We start from the raw sequence: 22,210 nt of genomic DNA on the forward strand, positions 1-22,210 counted from the left end.
CGGTAGTAGTTTCTGTCCCAGTTATTTCAAACGATCAACTTACCCTAGTTTATCTGGGCAAAAGATATTGCTTCTCCAAGCCTCAGTTATGTCATCTATAAAATGGCAATAAAAATACCTTCTGACATTATTGCTGTGACATTTCAATGAGATAATAGTTAATCCCAAACACACACATGGTCTTTAAAAACCAGTTCCTTCCATATAGGGTTGAGTCTTATGTGCCCTTCTAATCAAGACAGTGAGAACATTACTGGAGTGGGTATGATCTCTATCTGTTTGCAACTCTGCTGAATCGGAATCCCAAAATATTTGACATCATAGATCTGTAAATTTGTCTTCTTCTACCCCTTGTTAATGACATAACTGTTATCCTAGGATATCAGATGTCAAGTTACATTTTCTTAGACCCTCTGATTTCGGTTGCAGCTGAGAAGACAGATTCATGTGGAGGTGATCCACTTTCTTGTTCAGGGTGCATCCCTCAGGTGACCAGGGCTTGTCTTTGCTTATAACCCTCAGTCTTCTTTTACACTGAAAAGTACGGAAGGAGTCACTGTGCGTACATGTGTGTATATCTCAAAAGAGAGGTAGTCTAGAGAGAGAGGAGTTTCTGGCCTTTCGATTGGACGATTCCTGGAGGTATTCTGTTTACATGTCCAGAAATCCCAGTAGAATCAAGCCATGTTCCTCACAGTGTCCACTTTGATCAGGCCTCTATATTTACACTGGTTCTGGTGATCAACAGGTGCATAAATTATGTATACATGGGTCTTTGATTGATCTTCTGCTTAAGGAAAATGCAAGTAAGAATGAATAATGTCCAAGATTTAAAACACAAACACTCTGATTTGTTTTCTTCTCTCTGCTCTCTACAACTACGGTCTAATAAAAACCTCTTAACTATCCCTCTATGATTCCTTATATTCCTTTTCTCTGCTTAAAATCATTTCAGTCTGACAATAAGTACTACATAAGGAATGAAAAAAGAAAGATAAAAGAAATATGATCTTTACCCTAGACGTGCAAAACCACCTGGTAGGCAACTTCATCTTTTTGTTGTCTTAGGGTCAGGGAAGAATGAGGTAGAGTGTATTATTCTTCAAAATAATTATTTTATTTATTTATGCTTCTTTTCCTCTAGGAAGAGTATGCATCTTTGTTACACTGACATCACACTTAGTAACGTGTCTGTAATGTTCTTTGGTTGAAGAAATATAAGCAACAGTTATTTTTGTTTGAATGAGAATATCCTGGTTTCTCTCTCCTTTTCCCCTTCTATGAGATTGGAAATGTCCCATCAGCCTGTTGGGTTCTAGATTAAAGAAGCTATGAGGCAAAGTTGACCAATTATTGTTGACCAATAGCAGACATATCAAAGAGATAGAGATACTCGTTAAGAAACAAATACAAATGTCTGTGAAGGAAGGGTAAAAGCCTGAACCAAAACGATTGCAGTTGTGGATAAAGATAAAATGACGATGATGATTTTTAGTTGTATTTAAGAAATGAAGCTGACAGAACTTGCTAATTCCTTGAATATAGGTATACGGATGACAATGCTTGAGTCTCTGGCCCGTATTAGATCATATTTCAATTTGTCACATCCTCGTGATGAATTTTCCTATGTCTTTCTGTTTCTTTCTTGCCAATAGAGTAATCTTCCAGTTGCACAATTTTGATTATGTTATTCCTTTTCTAAACAGTCTCCAAGACTCCCCATTGCTAAAGAATTAAGTTCTATTTTCTTAGCCTTAATTGTCTGCCATAATTCTTTTTAAGATTTATTTCCTGCTTTTCCAGCAATTCTTTCCTTAAAGAAACTCAACTAGTTTTACTGTTCTTTCCACAAAAGTGATTTTTGAGTTTCTAGTTAAATGCCTTGTTCCAGTCATTGTTTTCACGTCAGCACTAGCTTATTTCTAGTTACTTTAAATTTTTTTACTGCCTTATTTTAGTCAGGACAGACTATGTGGTAACATATGAGCTTAAATATCTCAATGGCTTACAAATAAATGCTTTATTAACCTCATGACTACATGTTCATCCCAGGGTAGCTGAGACTCCAATGTTCTCTTATTTAATAGCCCGGGGTGATGGAAAAGCTTCTGTATGAAAAGGGTACAAACTTACATTTGTTCCTCAGTATTCTGCTTGAACACAATAATGTTCTTCTAGCCATATTCTGAAGCAAGTCACACAACCAAGTCTAGAAAGGAGAAGTACATCCCTCCTCTGAGGTGAAACAGCAAAAATCTACTTGAAAACATAGGGATATAAGTTACCAGATCATCCCTTTAAATTTATTCCAAATCCCATCGAGTTCATTAATCTGATCTCGTCCATGCATCTTCAAATGTTACTTCTTTTTCTACTTTTGCCACCAATTACTGACTATATAGCTTGTCTTATCATGCCCTCAGCAGGGGTCAACAGAGTTTTCTTAGAGGGACACAGCAAAGTTTCAGCTTCACGTCATAGGTCCCTGTGGCAAGTATTCAGCTCTACCGTCGTGGTGCAAAAGTAATCATAGAAAATATGGGAAAAATGGGTGAAACTGTGCTCCAATAACAGTTTATTTTCAAAAGCAGGTGCTAGTCTGTCACAGTAGTTTGCAGTTGCTTTCATTAGAGCAATGACTCTCAAACTTTGGGTGTGCATTGGGATCATCTATCTGAAGGGATGTTAAAACAGATTTTTGGATGCCACTTTTAGTGTTTTCAATTCAATAGGACTAGTGAAGGGATTGAGAATTTGCCTTTTCAATAAGTTCCCATGTAAAGCTCTTGCTAATGGTCTGGAAATCACATAATGTGACTACAGAACAAAGACAGTGTTCTCTATTTCGGTGACTTGTTATTTGTGATCCACAAATGAATTCAGATAAATGAATACATGTGATTATAAAATTAAGAAATAAAAACTGTTTATAATTATCATTTTGTTAGCACAGTCCTTTCTTCACAAAAGCTAGGGGACCACAGTTAACTAGAGAATGTCCTGAATAAAATTTTACTGGCTACATGAATGAGTTACAATAAAGTTAGCTTTCACCTTTTTATAGCAACACAGCATACAGTGCTGTAAATATTACACTTTTCCATGGGTCCTTCACATGATGGACAGGTAACAAAATTGTTTTGTTTGTATAGTCTCCCCAAGCTATTTCAACTTGTCATGACACACAAAGCTTGGCTACACCAAATTCATCAACCCATTTATATTACTTCAGTGGAACAAAAAGATTTCAGAAAGACACATTAGTTTTATTCTTATTCAACAGTGACATTGAAAAGACATTCTTATTTGTGCAGTTGTTTGAGCTACCAAGCCTGCTTGTAGTTACACATATTTTTAAAACTGCGGAGATTCTTTGCTCTTGAGATTTTTATATACTTAGATCAAATGATTATCCCCAATATTGCTGCATTCTTGATGTATGAATGATAAAGTGACTTAGATTCTTGGAGCGAAAATAAATGATTCCCAGGAACTTGTGTAAGCAAATTTCAGTAACTCAGTACTTCAACAGTGAAACTATTGGAGGAGGTCAATCAGAGGGTATGACCTTGGGTTGACACGCAAGCCAGACCCAGGCAATCAGAGGCTCCTTACGGCTTCCCCTGTGGTTGGAATGTGCATTAGGTGCACTGTTCCTATATGAGGAGCCACTTCAAGGACTTGAGAGAGTCATGTGCTACTGAGAGCATCTGCACTACATACATGACTGAACCCCACCAAGAGCTCCACGTAAGATTTTAAGATTCTAGAGAACAGGTGCCAAGATCTACTAGTCTTGTGGCGACCTAAGGCAAGCCTGGTATGTAAGTTCCCTTGCTTATTAAAATGCCACCTATCAATCTGGAGCAGCCCAACTCTTTCTTTGGTCTCTCCTTGCCCTCAGTGTGTAGGGCCAATAGCGAATTTCACCTACAGGAACTCCTGAGGTTGTGAATCAACAGAAATTAACAAAGATCACCATGCTTTGGACAAAGCATGCATGTGGTTTTAGAATTTGGAAAGAGGTAATAGTACTGTTTCCATTATAAGATTTTTAAAATCATTGAAATATTCTCTACAGTTGCAAGCAGTCACTAATAGATTCCTTAAGAGAAATTATTGTTAATTACAAAAATCTTACAAATATATAAACAGGCAAAATGAAAGAAACTAGCCTACCCTATAGCCTGAACCCATTTTAGTTCCTTATAAATCTGGACCATGTTCAGTGGGCAGAGAAACAGGTAAATGGATTCGTGGAAATTTCTTGGCTAAGGCCACCCACCAACTAGTGGCTGATTCTTGTTCAGACAGCGTTTAGAGAAAGACCCAACAACATCCAGTTGAAATGGACTTTATTTTCCCGTTCTCCAGGATAAAAGAAACACGCTGCTGAGTGGCGTGAGAACCGGGACCCAAGCCTTTGCCTCCCGGTTCTCTGCTTTTTCAAGTCCTCCAGCCTTTAAATAGGCAAGCTCCAGGTGCAAAGCAACCCAGGTGCTCTGGGTTTCCCGGTGCCCACGCTTCCCGCTCTAAGCAGCTCCTTGAACGAGTGTCCTGAGAGCCATGGAGCCTTCGCGTTCATTCACAGCATTGGACGATGAACGCTAGGGGGGAAAAAGAACAAACAAGATCCATTTCAAATACAGGATTCAATTACTTTTCACAACTCGGCGATGTGTCAAAGGCACGCTGTGTTTTGTTTTGAGGGCGGGGAGATGACTGGGAGGGAATCCTGGGCCCCCATTGGCTGGCCGCTCGCCGCTGCAGTTGAGCTCCAGCCGCTCCGCGAGCATCATTGATCTGAAGGGTAAACGTGGAGGGAGCCACAGAGAGGGGTCCAGGCGTTTCTGAGCAGAGAGGCAGACCTCTTCCAGGAAGAAAGTGCTGTCTGCTGGCTGCCCGGCTGGGAGAACCTTCTGTGAACGAAAGGGGACAAAATGCAAGGCAGTTTGTTGCTACAGTGATTTAGAAGGAAAAAAGAGAGAGAGACACAGAGAAAAGGAGAGAGGGAGAGAGACAAGGGTCTCACCTTCGGTTCAAGGCTGGGTTGTTGCATCCCGCCGCTGCTGTTTCTGCTTCTGCTCCTGCAGCTGCCGGTTCTGCCATCAGGTAATGCCCCCCCCCCCCCTCCCACCACCACCTTTTTCTTCCTTCCCCTTTAATTGGGATTGCACCGTGTGTGATCGCTTCAGGATATACGCACAGAAATTCATACATGATTAATAAAGTGTTGCCTAGCGTAGTCAGAAGCTGAACGAGGCTGCACGCAGATCTGGCATCTGAATTAGGAACTGGTGCGTGGTTTTGCTTTGGGAAACTTCAGTAAGTTCCAAACAAGTCTCCAGTCTTCAGATCCAAAGGTTACATTGAAAGGGGGAGTGAAAGGAATGTTTTAACCACTTAGGTACCTTACTTAGCATGGCTGAATTTTCAAACGAAAATAATTAGGTATGGTAGGTGTTCAACTGGTTATTTTAGAAATGGCTTTACTGATCTATATTTATGACAAAATAATGCTTGATTTTCAAAAATCTTCTGTAAATACCCATCTCCATCTGCTTTTTGTTAAAATACAGGAACATGCCTACATCCTTCTCCACTGGTATTTATTAAGGTGTGTGTATTTAAAAACTTCATTATTCACTAAAGAAAACTATAGAGCAATTTAAATGCTTTAACAGCTAGTCTCTCCTGTACAGCTGAGTTTCCTACCTCAAAAGTAATTTGAGACAAGTGGAAGAGATGCAGACTACCAGATCTGCTGTGGGTTATATAATATGTATTTTTAAAATATCTTAAAGGTATTAATCACTTGGTGGTATGTTGAAAAAGTGAGACATATGTGTAATATAGGACATACCAGCGAATCTTTTTTTCAGAGACCTTTGGCATTTTATAAATATTTTCTCCCCTTTAAACATCATTCTTTCTACATGGAAATCACAGTGGCTTCAGAACCTCTGTGGTTCGGAGTGCTTGATGTCTCATAGACATATTTCTCTGTACTCTCTGGAGTGAGAAATGACATACTTTTGGGTGATTCTGTGGCCATTTCATGATTCCAGTTTCTCATCAGGTGTTTTGAAACTCATTCACAGACTGCTCAGCTGGAAAATTGCCTTACAGAGTGGGGGGCAGGAATTAAAACGAGAAGGTTCTGAAAATGTGTTTACAGCTTTCAATTACCCCGATACAGGACCAAAACATGAAAATCCAACCATGCCAAGCAGGTTATCAGTTAGTTTGGTCTTTTCAGCATTCTTGATTGGCTTTCAGGTTTATAAAATGCAGATGCACAGCTGTCCAGAAATACTGAACCTCCTTATTCAGTGGCATCATTTACTCATTAAGTTATCCTCAGCAATTTGAGAATCACTTTAATTTATAGGTCTTCACTATTGTTTCTAGGAAGGAAATGAACTGAACAGGTTTTTCTTACAAAGATTTGCATGATTCCAGCAGAAGGTCTCTTCCGAATTGAAAGGCATATGGTTACTCTTCCCAAGCCATGAGCAGTTGATTGACAAATTGTTTCAGAATGCTCAAGAGCTCAGCCACACACAAAATAGAAGGTTCCAGTTAACTAATTTAACTAACCTGTACTTACCTGGTTCAGTGATGAGATCTAGGGACAGTTCCTCTACCGGCTATAGAAACTACTGTAGCAAAATCAGGTCTTGCATTAACTTGGAACTCCAATTCCAGAATATGTTTTCTCCTTTATTAATAACTCTCACTTCAAAGGCTAACTTACTAGTTTAACCGTGGAGTAGCTTAGCACCTTCCAATAAAAAAAAAAAAAAATCACGTGTTATTTTCTGTTGTGTTCAGCAAATATCCTGTTCAGCAAATATCCAGTTTCTGGATTCTTAACTTCTACTGCTGTGTACCATTTTCAAGCAATAGGGGGTAGTTTTCAAGCCAAGAATGATTTTTTTTTTTTTTTTCCCTACTGGACCTGATTCCTTCCAGTGGTCTGCTTAGTGATGTGATCATTTTAGATAATTCTCACAAAAAGAGAGAGCTGAATTATAATGGGAAGGAACCGTCATTTGTTTTACATGTGGGATAATACATAGCAAGTTCTTACCACAGCAAAAACAGTGCTTAGCTTATAGAAAAAAAATCCTACTAATGCTTCACATGACACACTTGTATCTCACTATGACTGCATCCTTTAAGGATGGAGCAAAAACTCATCTCCTTAGGTAGATGATATTTTGGATCTGGTATTTTTACAGAACATATTTCATGTAATAGACTGTGATATTGATTGAAATCAATCTTTTCCCATTTTGTGGTTAATAAGAATATCTGTCACTCTTACCTCTTAGAATGTATTGTGATGAACATCAGATCACTCTTGCTGATGAAATAGTACTGCAAATAGTCTGCTGAAACTGTACTTACATAAAATGTGAAATATTACTGTGTTTTCACACCTATGCCATTTAGATGTCATATCATTAAATCTGCCTAACAGTTGTGATAGAAAGATGCATACAGTGATGGTTCTCTTCAGAAGTGAGCCATGTTTTCATGTAAAAATATCAAATCTAAGGTCTGTGTGATAAAATGACTTAAGTAGACTGTTATTAATGTCTTCATACATCCAAAGGAAAAGTGTGATCACAGATGTCTAATTTAAGGTAAGAAATCATTTCTTTAGTCTCTTAACAAAGCTCTTTTAAAATTATGTCCTGTATTACCATGTCAGTGTTACCACATCAAAACATAGTATTTTATGTCAATTCATGATTTCTATATTTATATAAATATTGATATTTATAATATATTTTATATTAAGCTGTAGGTAGAAATTATTATATCTTGTTTAACAAATACTGTTTTATTTTTATGAATTGGTTCAATTTATATCAAGAAAAATCAAATAAATAAGGAATGGAGATTTATGATTTTACCAGGAACTTTCCTTTCACTTTACTAATACATGATAATTGAGCAATTCATACTCTTAGAGCTTTTAAAAGCATTTTAACTTTTGGCTTTAAGGTAATTGAATTTTTTCCTGAATTATTATGCTAAAAGGGTGATATATCATTACAAAACGTTAAAAGGAGAGTGCGTATGGGCACACACGTGTGCATGTATTTATTTGTGATTGCGAATAATTCCACCTATGTTGAATATCAATAGTGGTTACTCAAAGTTATTTTTAAGCATCACATGCTGAGATGACTAATAATATGCAGTAAGTAACATTTTTAGAAAAGACTGAGAGAAAATTATGACTATTGTAAAACTGAATAACAGATGAACTTCACATAGTGTTATTCTGCTTTTTGTGTGATCCTGGTTAATGTTCTAAGAATTCACTTATTCAATTATTGATTATCACTTAATTTAATAAGCATTTGCTAAACTATTGGAAATAAGCCCTATATATTTACTATTTTGTAAATTTAGCTTTATTCAGGTTTGTATCACTTTATTATATTATAGCTCATGTTTTTAAGAGATAAATTAAATCTTCAGTATGTTTCAGTTATTTTTTTCACTAAAAGGTTATGATTTTCTTACATAGCCCTTGCTCTGTGAAAAGCATCTAAGTCACTACTCTTATAGGGATGTGCTATTTGAACAATAAAATTCTTCTTAAAATATGTATTCTCGTGCATATAGGTATGAAGATTCTGGTGAGAGAAGGTGAGGTACCAATTTGTGCACAGATACCCAATAGAAAAAGACAGGACTCACGTTTCAAGTCCTAAATCTACATGTTCAGATAGCTGAATGATGCATACTTAGTTCCAAGTACCAAAGAAGTAAACATTAGGGCATAGAACTTATCCACAAAGTAGGATGCTAGTTATAAGCATGTTTGATTATGCCAGAAATATACTAGGTACTTAGTAAGTTCTGTCACTTCTATTAGCTAGAAAATTATTATAATATGCAAAAAATGTTTTTCTCCATGTAAAGATGAGAGTCTTGATTCATTATCTGCATGATGATGGTGGAAAATCAAAACTTGGGAGTCAGACAGTGGTATGAATCCAGATTTTAAGAATTATTCTGTGGGTAGTTTGGGGTATGTTACTTAGCTTTTTGATCCTTGGTTTCTTCGCTTGATTTAGTATAATATTACCCCATAGACAAACACTCACTAATAGGTCTTTCTCTTCTGAAATTTACATGACTATAGCACTAGATTTGTAGAGACTAACCACAACCAGAGATGCCTCCTCTCAGATGAAATCATGGAGTGGCCAGTATTTGTTATACCTTGTAATTTACTTGTCATGTTGGGATTGAAGTGGTCCTCGGGTCACTTATTTGAAAATAATCCCACTTACTGGCAAGAATGCTTTTAATGAATAGCATGGATGTTTCTGGTAGTTTAAATGTTCAGTGAAGTTTCAGTTGTGATGAAACTGTTACCACCATATTTCAAGAGGTTTAAAAGTCAAGCAAAGAGGAGAATAGGAGATCACTAAATAGAAAGAATGGAGTCAAGGGAAGTTTATGGGATTATAATTTTTTTTATAGAGATTTGAGCCTGTGAATAGATGAGATTGAAATCATTAGACAAAAGAAAATGAATGATGAATCAAGATCTTAGAGTGTTAGAGGAGGTCATCAGAAGGTTGTGACCTCCTGTTGATGCTTGAGCTGGACCCTGGCAATCAGAGGCTCCTTATCTTCTCCCCAGTCTTTGGAATGTGATTTCTGCCCACCATTCTCACACTATGGGCTGTTTCAAGGGAATAAATTTGAGAAAGTAAGGTGTTACTGAAACCACTGGACTGAACTTGTGACTGAATCCCATTAAGGCCAATGTATAAACTTTGAAGATTCTGGCAGGAAGATGTGGAGATCAGCTCATCTTGTGGGCATCCACAACAAGTCTCGTACATAGGTTCCTTTACTTGTTAAATCTGCCACCTACCAATCTGTCTGTCTTTGCCCGCCATGTTTAGGAATTTCAAACCTTACCTGGAAAGGTCCTGAGTTTTTGAAACAATTGAGAGAAGATTACAATTTAAAATATCCAGGACATAGGTAGAAGACACAATTAGAAGATATCATTAATTTTAATAATGCAAGTAAAATAGTATCCAAAAGCCAAATATCAAATAATTTCAGCTGACATTTCAACATTTATTAAAATAATATCTTAAATGTTATAAAGAATTGTTAGGAAATAACCTAAATGTGGTATTAATTAATTTATCTAAAGTAATACTTTTAAATTGACTCAGAAGAGATCCGATCCAGATACTTGATAAATGTCGGGAAGTAGAGGGAATTAACATTAAAAGACTGCTCACTGAAATAAATGGTATGGTGTGTTTAAAAGTATTTCTGAGGAGACAAAATAGGAATACTTGAAGTAACAAGGAAATAACATTTTATCCAAAGGAAATGTCCTCCTACAACTTTGTGAGTCAATATTTATTTACACGAAGGGCAGCCATTACTCCAAGGGATGTGATTTCAGGCCAATTTAAAAGCAAGATTGTACTGAAACTCTACTCTTCTTTAATTACTAGCAGTAAGATTGTGAGTGAAAAGTAAAAAAATAAGCTCTTGGCAAGGTTTTATGTTATATTTTTACTTAGGCAAGAATGGGAAGCCAAGAATACTTTTCTGAAATTCAAGTTTCTCACAGCAAGACAGCTCATTATCTGAATCAATATCTGGTACTTGTACTAAACTCCTACTAGAAGGTCACCACTATAAGATCCTTACATAGAAGGAAGTGCAGTATTGGAATTGTCACTGTTGCAACCAGAATTAGAGTGGTGTCAAGTACTTGAGTTTATAGCATAATCTCATATATACTAAATATAAACAATATAAATTTTAATTGCAGTTTAGAAAAGACAGTTATTCTATAATACATTCTAATCTCAGTATTTCACATGCTTATTTAACAAGGAATTATATATACCTATCATTAAATAACACCTCTGATGAGGAGAATAGTGTTGTAAATGAAAATATATGACACATAATCTGTCCTAGCTCAGAAGCTTACACATACCTCCAAACAGTAATATTGTCATGTAGGTATTACTTTTGAAAAACAAAAATGTCAGTTATATGCAACATATACAATTACACCACAGGACCATCAGCCCATCCCAGAGATTTTGGGCTATACTATAAACTGTGGAATCATTTTGGAGGGAAATTTGGCAGCATCCATCAAAATTCAATACCTAGCAGTTCTAATGGTTGCATTATCTTCTGCAGAAATATTTTCATGTGCTTGTCATTGTCTTCTGATTTTATTCTTTCCCACTGACTGCTTTTTCTCATTCTCTCTGGGTTCTCTTTCTTCTGACCCATAAATAGAAGCTATCAGGCTCCCCTACCCCACCACCCAGCCCAAACACACACACCCCCTCCCACGGCCAGTTTCAGCCTGCAGGATGGGCATAGTTGTCCATCACCTCCTAGCAGAGCCTTCTCTCTCGGTCACCAACTCTAGTATCCTGAGTGAATACTGGTAGGAGGGAGGTCCTGAGAGCCCCTACCTCGGCTCTGGTGGTTTCGGAGCCCAAACTCCGCAAGGACAAATGTGTGCCAACCCCCCTCCCCCCGCCCCCCCCCCCAAAAAAAAAAAAAAAAAAAGAAGCTATCAGGCTATCCCCAGAACCCAGCCTAGGCCCTGTTCACCTCTCTAGAACTTACTCTAGAAACCAGTAGTATAGGTTTTAATGCCATCTGAATGCCTCTTTCCAAATCTGTCATTGTCTCCAATCTTTGTGCTGAGCATCAGACCCTAATATCCAAATGCCTACTCAGTATTTATACTTGCTTGTCTGATTAGGTTGCCTGGGCTGTTGGAACCAAGTATCAGAGAATGGGTAACTTAAGCAACAGAAACTTCTTTTCTTATGATTCAGGAGGCTGGAAGTCTGAGACTAAAGTGCTGACTGATTGGATTCTTGGTGAGAGCTTTCTTTCTGACTTGTAGATGGCTTTCTTTTTACTGTGCCCTCATGTGACTTCTTGGTGCTCCTGCAGAGAGAGCTTGGGAGCAAGCTGTGGTGTTCTCTCTTCTTACTAGGGCACTGATCTTTACAAGGACTTCACCCTTATGACCTCATCTAACCCTACCTACTTCCCAATGGCCCCACCTCCAAATACCCTTATGTTGGAAGTTAGCAATTTAATGTATGTGACACCACCCCCCGCCCCCTAGGGAAATTCATGCAGTCCATAGCAACATCTAACAGTCATGTTAACAATAACTTGTTTAAAAGCAAGCTGTTACTTTCTGCCCCTTCTCAGCACAACCTAAATATATTCATTTTCCTAATCTGCTGCATCTCAGTAAATTATGTAATGATTCATTTAACTTCTTAAGAATTTAGGATCAATTCTCTGGCCTTGGTTTTTCTCTCTTCTCCCCACAATCAGTGCCAAATAAAATCTACTGGGTTCCTGGTCTTACTGTGTTAGTACATCTTTAATCCAGTCACTTCGACCTCTACCAGTTACCTGCAATCCTTCAGTCTAACCACTATTGTCCCAATTTCCAAACAGGTCTTTCAGCTTCTACTCTTTTTTTTTTTTAAGATTTTTATTTAATTATCTGACAGAGATCACAAGTAGGCAGAGAGGCAGGCAGAGAGAGAGGGGAGGAAGCAGGCTCCCTGCTGAGCAGAGAGCCCAATGTGGGGCCTGATCCCAGGACCCTGAAACCATGACCTGAGCTGAAGGCAGAGGCTTTAAACTACTGAGCTACCCAGGGACCCCTCAGCTTCTACTTTTATCCCCTACCCCAATTCATTGCACAGTAGCCAGGTGTAAACCCTTCAAAATCACTATCAAAATACTTCTCATGGTTTAAAGACAATATCTGGCTTAACCATTTCATTTTATTTCTCATTCTGCTGAGTTCATTGCTGCCACAGGGACTTTGCAGTCACCCAGTTTATGCTTTCCTTTACACAGATCTTAGTTTAAATATCCATACTTCAGAACTACTTTTCCTCATCACTGTCTGTAGATAGCATTTCCTTCCCCAGAAGAAATATTTTCACCTTTATCCACGTTTAATTTTCTTTAAATAGGACCTGCTTTAGCTTACATGGTATTGCAGTATATTGTCTGTCTTCGCAAATAAAATGCAGACCACATGAGGGAAGTCATATAATAGTTCCTGGCACTTAGGAGCCTTCCATAAGTGTTTGGGTGAATGACTAAATTAAATGAGAGAATGGATATGGGCACATAAATTTACTCAAACATACACATGCAAAAAAAATGGAGTTTGAATGATTTACATGATGATATGTTAAGTGTTAATCTTCAGGGAGGGGAGTGAGACATCCTTGTGAATTATGTGACTTTCTGTAATAATATATTCATGCATACAACTTGGCCTGCAAATATAATAATCACTAACTAGTCATGCCATTTGTGTTAGTATTAAATACTAAAAGAGTGTTCTGTAAAGATTATTAAGGGAATAAAGAATATAATTTGAGTGTCAACCTACCAAAAAAAAAAAAATGGTTTTAAAGTCAAGACAGGATAATTTGAACAAGTACTAGTTATCTTTTCAACTCAAGATTCAATACTATGTCACTACGTATAATGTCCCTGATTCTCCATGGTGTCCACAATTAAAATAAACCTCCCAGCATACACTAAAAAGGGGGAAAAAGGCCTTTAAAGATTTTTCTTAATTGGCTCTGAGATTCAGGTTTGTTATCTGGAGAGAACAGAGGAGAATCAGTATTAACACCTGGACTCGTGTCTATGCAAAGTCCAAAGCTCCTAAAGTAACAATTAAATGGCTTAATCTTAAAACCCTCCAAGGTTTAATTCAGTAGCTCTCTTCAGAAGGGCATTGCTAATTCTTCCTGAATTGCTGCTGCTTCTAACTGCACTGCCTTAATTTGAACAGTATTCAAAATTCCATTCTCCCTAATGTAGTTAATTGCATTATGAAAGTCGGTTTAGAGTGGAAACTTATTTCCTCTTGTGGAGTATCTCTTTACAGAGTCTTTTCTTTTCCTTTCAGCCTGACACATATCCACATTTATGCAGGATAATCTCACAAATGCAGTGGCCCTGTTCAAACCAAGTTTCAAAGAATATTCTTAAAATATTTATATACATACCAACGCATGTTAGCTATCTGAAGTGCCTACAATTTTGTACATGCTCTGATCTAATAGACTCTAAGTCCTTGGAACATTAACAAATCTCTGAGCTTTTAAACAGGCTTTGACCTCTTCATTTAGAGGGCTACTTCAATAAACGGAGGCTCAGTTAGGTTAATGATGGATCATGGAGCTGTTTGATTTGCAGTGAGCTAAGTTGCCCATTATCCCCTAACATTCATGTGGGTCATGTCATCACAACCAAATAATGAGTCAGGCCCCTTCCCTTGTTTCTGTAGATTTCCAAGTCATTACAGAAAATCTTAGCGTGCAAGTCCATGAAGCTTTATGCCTTGTAACTACAGTTGAATTATTTTTGCCAAGAGTATGAAATTCCAGCTAAGGGTCAATTTCCTCATGAAAGTGTCAGCTGCATATTCAAGAGTTCATTTGGGTATCCTGAACAGAAAGGCAGACATTGTCTTTGTTTTTTCCTACCCTTTTTTAACCATCCCTAAAATTGTCTTCACGTTTACCATATTTCTTTGCTTCTTTGTGCACATATGCACAGGCATGCAAAAAAGACATACATAGAGACAAGATTGGGACATTGAATCAGTCTTTACCTTAAAAAAATGTTACATCAATTATAAATGTCATATCAAGGAGCCAAAGATCTGTTTTATAATGCTACCCATGGTGATTACTTTCTTTATATGTCTGTTTTCTATTATTTCATCACAGTCTCTTTAGAGGCATGTGTCCATGCTAAGAAATCTTGAAAGTTATGGAAAATTCACTGGAAATACATTTTAAGTGCTTTTCAAAGTATTTTTGTGATGGCCTCACATCACATGTTTATCACACTGTATGCATGTGTGCACACAGACACAAATGTTAAAAGCAACTTCTTTGGTAACATCTCTAAAGCTAGCTAAATGTTTCTGATAGAAGGCAATAAACCCTTTGGCATTAATCATTCCTAAAAATGAAATACTTCTATGCTATAGAGAAAGCTATATGAAATATGAATGACAGGAGAAAAACAACTTCATTTATTCTTGCTCTGTGATTTACAGCATAGAGATGACAACCATGGGGGAGGTGAAGAATGGCGAATTCTTCTGTGTTTGATGCTAATTTTACAGCACTACAGAGAAAGAGAGCATTGTGCCATACTCTGGATCTCTAAGTGAATTTATTTAAAGATGGTCCATTAGTTCATGTCACCATGGAGAACTAGTAAATTATGAGTGTTTTTACAAATAGACTTGGGAAATCTTCCCCAGTCTTGTGGATTCACAGAACTACCCTGAAAAATTATGATATTCTGCTTCCCAGTCACAAAGCTATGACTAATAACTTTAACACAGAGTCAAGATATTTTCATTAATGGTTACTTAACCAATTTTTGTAAATGCATTTACTCTTCCATTTTTTAATGCCAAGGAAAGTTTTAAACTCCATGAAAGGAAGAGGATAATTTCAGGCTGAAGAGGTAGAGCCAAAATTCTCTTTGTGAAAACAAACAAACAAACAAAAATCTACCTGCCTTTCTCTGATAGAACTTAAAGAAATGTAAGAACATTACAAAATGTATGAAGACATTTTTTTCTCTTACTTTGCCTTTGGATTATTACTCTTTATTTAAAATGCATTTTAGAAAACTGCATCCAAAGATTTTATCAGGACAGGAATCAGTTTGAGTATGTTTTATGACTAATTACAGAAATATCAAGACTTTTCATAGTCTTGCCCCATCATTTATTTCTTGAAATATTTTCAAACTTATCTTGTCCCATACTAAAAAATCTAGGTAGTTTAACACTTCCAATTTTATTTTGAGATTCCATTTATAGTCTTGAGATGACCACTCATCTTGTAACTTGCCACTCTTAGGGATGTCTTATTTCTGACTGACCATGTACCTTCGGCCTGTGAAGGCAATGGATCATTGGTTAATACTTGATTCCAGGTTATACACTTGACCTGAGCTGGTCCCTAACTATTCTCATCTTCCATAAAGGTCAATGGCATTGCAGGACTCCCTTATGAAAAGCTCTCCTGGGATGACGTGTCCTTTACGGGACAGCCTTGCATTGAATCCTATGGCCTTCCTCTTGAGCTCTACAATCCATCTTCTTTGACATTCATAGAATTTGCAGGACACTTATTTCTATGATGTTGCATACAGCTTTTTCTTAGCTATCTAAATATATATAATAATTTTAGCCATCTGCAATTTGATACTTTTGAGATGACTTATTTAAAGTCTATCTCAGGTGATACGTTTACATTTTAAAAGAAGCCATCTGAAGATAATGCCTAATCCAAGTAATGACTTACAAGAATTTGGGATTCCATTAGAATTCTGTGGATGCTATTTTGAGGACTTGGGTATTTTTTTCTTTCTTTTTACTTTTCAAAAATAACCTGTTTGATGATTTCATCAGTTGTCATCTAATATATTTTGTCTCCTAGATGGATTTTTATTTTTCTAGTGTAAGTATATTTTGATATATCATTATAAGTGTAATTCATGAGACCATAGTGGCTCTGTTGATTAAGCATCTGCCTTCAGCTCAGGTCATGATCCCAAGGTCCTGAGATTGAGCCCTGCATCAGGCTCCCCACTCAGTGGGGAGTCTGTTTTCTCCCTTTCCCTCTGTGTGCTCCCTAGCTCTCTCTCAAATAAGTAAATAAATAAATATTAAAAAATAAGTAGTGCATATCCATGTGGAAGAGAAATCAATTACTGCTGAGTGTATTAAATTGAACTCTTCCTGCTCATTTGCTCTTTCACTTCCCAGAGATAACTGCTCACACCAGCATTTCCTATGTACTCTTCCAGAAACTTTCTGCCATGAATATAAAGAAGACGATTTTCTGTCTTTATTTAATGATTATTTGACCCAGTTAATTTCTCTATCCTTAACAGCATCTTAAACTAGACTTCTCAGATGCCCACACACTTTTAGTCTTGTCTTTTACCTCCTGAACTATCACTTCTTAGTTTTATTTGCTGGTTTCTTCTCTTCTTCCCTTAATACAGAGGCAACTTTCATTTTCTCCTGTCTATCTACACCCACACACACAGTGATCTAATCCAAGTTCATAGTTTTAAACACCATATGTTGACAACTCCCAGATATATAGCTACAGCTCAGATCTCCCAAAATCTAATCTCCTCTACCCAACTGCTATGTTGGCATATGATGTACTTGGATACCTAATAAACATCTCAAATTCACATGTCCAAAATGAACTCTTGGTCTTCACTCACAAATATATTCTATTCTAAGATTTTACCATATCTATTGATAAATTCCATGCTTTCATTCAAGCTGAAATTTTTCAAACTCTCTTACATCTATTTCTTTCGCATTGCTTATCTCATCTGCCAGGAAATCCTCTCTACTTCTAAAACATATGGAGAATCTTACCAATTCTCAGCAGCTTCACTGTTGTCACCATGATTCCAGTAGGAAAAATTGCTTACCTGAATACTGCAAGAGCCTCCTAACTCATCTTGCTTCTAGCCCTCCAAAGATCAGCCTCAACAGCAAGACCCATCCTTTGAAAATGCATTAGATTGTATTACTGCTGTCCTCCAGATCAACTGATGGCTCCCCATTTACCTCCAGAGGAAACGCCAAGGACTTTTGTGATCTGCTCTGCCTCATGTTATTTCTGATCCATTCTTCCTACATTCTTTCCCTCGCTCATTCAGCTCACACAACTCTTCTCTGGGCTTTTCCTGAAACTGAACAAGCTAGCTCCCACCTTTGTAACCATTTCCTCTAACTAGAATTTTATTTAACAGATGCCTACTTGACTAGCTGCCTTAAAGTGTCTTCAAGTTACCCCTCCTGTAAGGGGTCTTTTCCTACTACTCTGTTTAATAGTAGTGCAAATTGCACAAAACCCTCAAGCAATGCCTCCTGTGTTAGCCTCTTACCTTATTTTTTGTGTGTGTCTTGATGATTATTATTAGGTCTCAGCGTCCTCAAGGATTCATTGTTTGGTAAAGGCCATACTTTCTGATTCATGGACAGTGGCCTCGCTGTCCTCACATCGTGGAAGGGAGAGAGCACTCTCTGGGGTCTTCGTTATAAGGGCGCTAATCCCATTCGTGATGCCTCCATGCTCACTTCCACCCTCTACTTCCCAAAGGCCCCACCTCCTAATACTATCACATAGAGACTTAGGGTTTCTATATAGGAATATTGAAGGATCCCACATTTGTTCTATATAGCACTGTCTTTAATGAAGGTGTTGTTACTGTTCTTTCAACACCGATAAATTGTTGAATCAGTGTATTAATTAGGTTTCAGTCAAAAAAGCAGAGCTGACTCTAAACTTCATGAGAACAAGAGATTAATGTTTAGCATGAATTTACACAATAGATGGTGTGCTGGGGAACGGATAGTCTGGAAGGGGAGTACTGAGGCTCAGAGAGAAGTAGCCTCTATCCATTCTGACTGGAGCATGGGTAGAGGCAGATCAGTCACAGCTGGCAAGGAAATCTGGGGATCCCAGCAGGGGCGCTCCTGAGGTGGTAGCTCCTGATGGGGTGCTCCTGCAGAATTCTGTAAGAAGCTGCAATCTCAGTTCAACAACTGCCTGTGTAGGTCTATGGTCATGTTATTTCTGAAAACAGGAGTTGGTTGTCCTGAAGTTGCTGTGCATCCTTGTGGCCAGGCATTAAGAGTAACAGCTAATGTAGGACTAACGCGTGACAAGGGCTGGCCAGACCCACTTGTTCATCTCTGGGTTTGTTCCCCAAATACCTGCCCACAGTGGTCTTTGAGCATAAGAGATGTTTCTTCACCTCTGTCTTCTAAATTGTGCTTCTAGTTGGTTCTCCTGAGAAGGGGACAGTGTGAAAACTATTCCCAGCTCCACTAAGCTGATAGAACCCAACATAGCAAGTAATCCCTTATCACGTTGGCATCCAGACATACCTCCTTAAACTTTGTTTAGCTCCCACATACAGGAGTTAGGAAAATTGGGCTTCTACACAATCCTGATAATCCTGTGGTTCAACCTCTAAGTGCAGTTTCCATGAAAGTGATATTTTAATGTTTAGTAGCATTTATTTCATTAGTCTGTTCCTCTCTGGTATAGTACATATTAATAATGAAATGTCCAACACTATAATTTATCCAGAAGGTACATGAAAAAAAATGTGATCTTTCATTTCTCTCTTCATAACAATAAATATATTTTAACATGACTAAAATGGCAGTGACCTACTGGTATTCTCATTTATACTTAGGGATAATGCATCATGTTTATCTGACATATGGCAGCAGGCTGAAAGGCCTAACAATATTCCTGAAATCTCAAAATTTTATCATTGCATTTTTGGAATTCTTTGATATTGAAGCTGATGTTCTGGGGCTTTATTATTTTTCATTTCAGTTTCTCATTTAATAAACACTTATTTCATGATCTAATATATGCCAGACCCTGTTCTAAGCAGTGTATCTATAGCTATGGAAACAATAAAATCCAGTTTACATAGGACTTTATACAATAGTCTTCTTTATTATTCTTTACAATATTTTTCCTTTACACAATATTTTTCCTAACCCACATATTCCATTTAATGATAACTCCAGTGGAGCTAAAAAAGTTCATATACGGAACTTAAAAAAATTAGCTGAATCAATTTTTCATGATTACTCAAGATCCTGAGGTTCCCACGAAAGCAGTGGGGACAGCGGTAGTGACCATTGTGGGCTAATTTCATCAGTTATTTGGCTACTTGTAGCTTCTAGAACTTCCTGTAATAGAATTGTGGCAGTTTTGTTGCAGAGAAACAAAATGCTTATTTACTGTGTTTGAATAATCACCGGGCCCTAAAATGAATTCCCATCATTCATTTTTGTTAGTTCACGTTGCTTTAACATCTTTTTAAATTGAAATACAATTGACATATGACCTTGTATTAGTTTTAGGAGTACACTATAGAAATTTGATATATGTATATTTTTATTTTTTTTTAATTTTTATTTATTTATTTATTTATTTTTTTTAAAGAATCTATTTATTTATTTGCCAGAGACAGAGGGTGAGAGAGCGAGCGAGCACAGGCAGACAGAGGCAGGCAGAGGCAGAGGGAGAAGCAGGCTCCCTGCCGAGCAAGGAGCCCGATGTGGGACTCGATCCCAGGACGCTGGGATCATGACCTGAGCCGAAGGCAGCTGCTTAACCAACTGAGCCACCCAGGCGTCCCGATATATGTATATTTTTAACTGAAAAAATAAAATTGCAAATTATTTTACCGGCAAAAGATGGGCTTATTTGGGAATAGCAGAGATTGTAATCTGGGACGAGCAGTCAGTCTATGGCAAAACCATAGGGAAGTGCACAAACAAAAGAGGGTAACACTTTTTTATGGAGAAGGAGCAGGAAGTTAGGACGGGTTGTTTTGAACAAAAGTCCATTGGAGAGAATCAGAAGAGCTCAAGGTGATAACATTTTCTCATTGGCTGAGTTGGAGGGGTGGTCCATTTCCTATAGAAAATGCAGTGTACATATACACTGTGGGGGTATATATGTACACCTGTGTGTACTTATACACACTGTGGGCTTATAATTGATGAGTCTTTCCTGTTGAGGATTCTTCTGTGGGCTCTGTAATTGACAGTTCTTATAATTGACATCAAGTGGGAGAGCTCCCCCCTTAGTATCCCATTTTAGCCTCAGACCACTTTAATGGGGTGTTACCTTTATTTTCACAATATATTGCAAAATGATTACCATATTAAGTTTAGTTAGCATATATCATCATACATACTTATAATTTTTTGTGTGTTTGATGAGAACCTTTTAAGATTTACTCTCAGCAACTATTATAATACAATACTATATTGTTAACTATAGTCACCATGCTGTATGTCACATCCTCAGGTCTTATCAATTTTATTTTATTTTTTTTTAATTTTTTATTTTTTATAAAAGGTCTTATTAATTTTATAAGTGGAAGTTTGTACCTTTTAACCACCTTCACCCATTTTGTCCACCTGGTCACTCATTTGCCTCCGGTAACCACTGTTCTATATCTGTGAGTTCATTTTTGTTTATTGTTTTAAGACTCCACATATAAGACACATTATACACCATTTGTCTTTTTCTGTCTGAGTTATTTCACTTAGCATAATGCCCTCAAGTTCTGTCTATGTTGCCACAAATGGCAGGATTTCTTTCTGTTTTTACAGCTGGCTAATACTCCATACACGTATTTATAGCACATTTTGATTATCCGTTCATGAGTTAGGTTACTTCATGTTTTGGCTGTTGTAAAAAGTGCTACAGTGAACATGGGGTGCATATACCTTTTGAGTTTGTGTTTCCACTTTCTTCAGATAAATACCTAGAAGTGGAATTGCTGGATCTTATGGTAGTTCCGTGTTTAACTTTTCAAGGAACTGGACACTGTTTTCCATAGTGGCTGTACAAATTTGTATTCCAGCCAAAAATACACAAGAGCTTCCTTTTCTCTGCATCCTTGCCAGCACTAGTTATTTCTTGTTTTTTGTTTTGTTTTGGTTTGGTTTTGGTTTTGGTTTTGGTTTTGGTTTTGGTTTTGGTTTGTTTGTTTGTTTTTAACAATAACCATTCTGACTGGTGTGAGGTGTGGTATCTCATTGTGGTTTTGGTTTGTATTTCCCTGATCTGGCCTTTCTCTGTCTACCTCATGCAATGGTTCCTGTGTAGATTAGGCATCTTTTCCTAGTCTGATTCTTCTTGTTATGTTTGAAATTTCTGTTACACAAAGAACTATGTATACAACCTCTTCTGAAGGAAAGAATCACCTAATTTCTTTTGCAAACATTGCTACAGTTAACAAATAACTCACTCCTCCCCACTTCCTAGCTTTCTAGCTCCCCGCTCACCCCACTTCCTAGCAATAAAGGAAGATTGTAGTTTCAACAACATTGACATTAGCTGGCCTCTGACTTAGTTTACCAAATGGAATTTGACTCACAGGGACAATTATTTCCTTATGGGAAAAGTTAATTGCTTGGTTTTTGCTCTCTAGTTTTTCTTCAGCTGTCATCTCAACTACGAATTAGGGAAGCATAAGCTTATTTAGAAGTGAACTGATAGAC

General features: G+C 37.3%; 1 protein-coding gene across 2 annotated transcripts in view; it reads left to right on the plus strand.

Annotated features, from left to right (window-relative positions):
* The first annotated feature begins 4,916 nt into the window (after nt 1–4,916).
* The window catches only part of CDH12 (cadherin 12), a 998,766-nt gene continuing 981,472 nt past the window's right edge, over nt 4,917–22,210 (plus strand). The window contains exon 1 of one of the 2 annotated variants that reach the window (XM_082725875.1): nt 4,917–5,112. The gene's annotated coding sequence lies outside the window, so the exon portion shown is untranslated. The remainder of the gene's footprint in view (nt 5,113–22,210) is intronic. The other variant, XM_082725876.1, reaches the window with a different exon arrangement.

Source organism: Mustela nivalis, assembly GCF_964662115.1.
Source record: "Mustela nivalis genome assembly, chromosome: 3".
NCBI classification, from domain to species: domain Eukaryota; kingdom Metazoa; phylum Chordata; class Mammalia; order Carnivora; family Mustelidae; genus Mustela; species Mustela nivalis.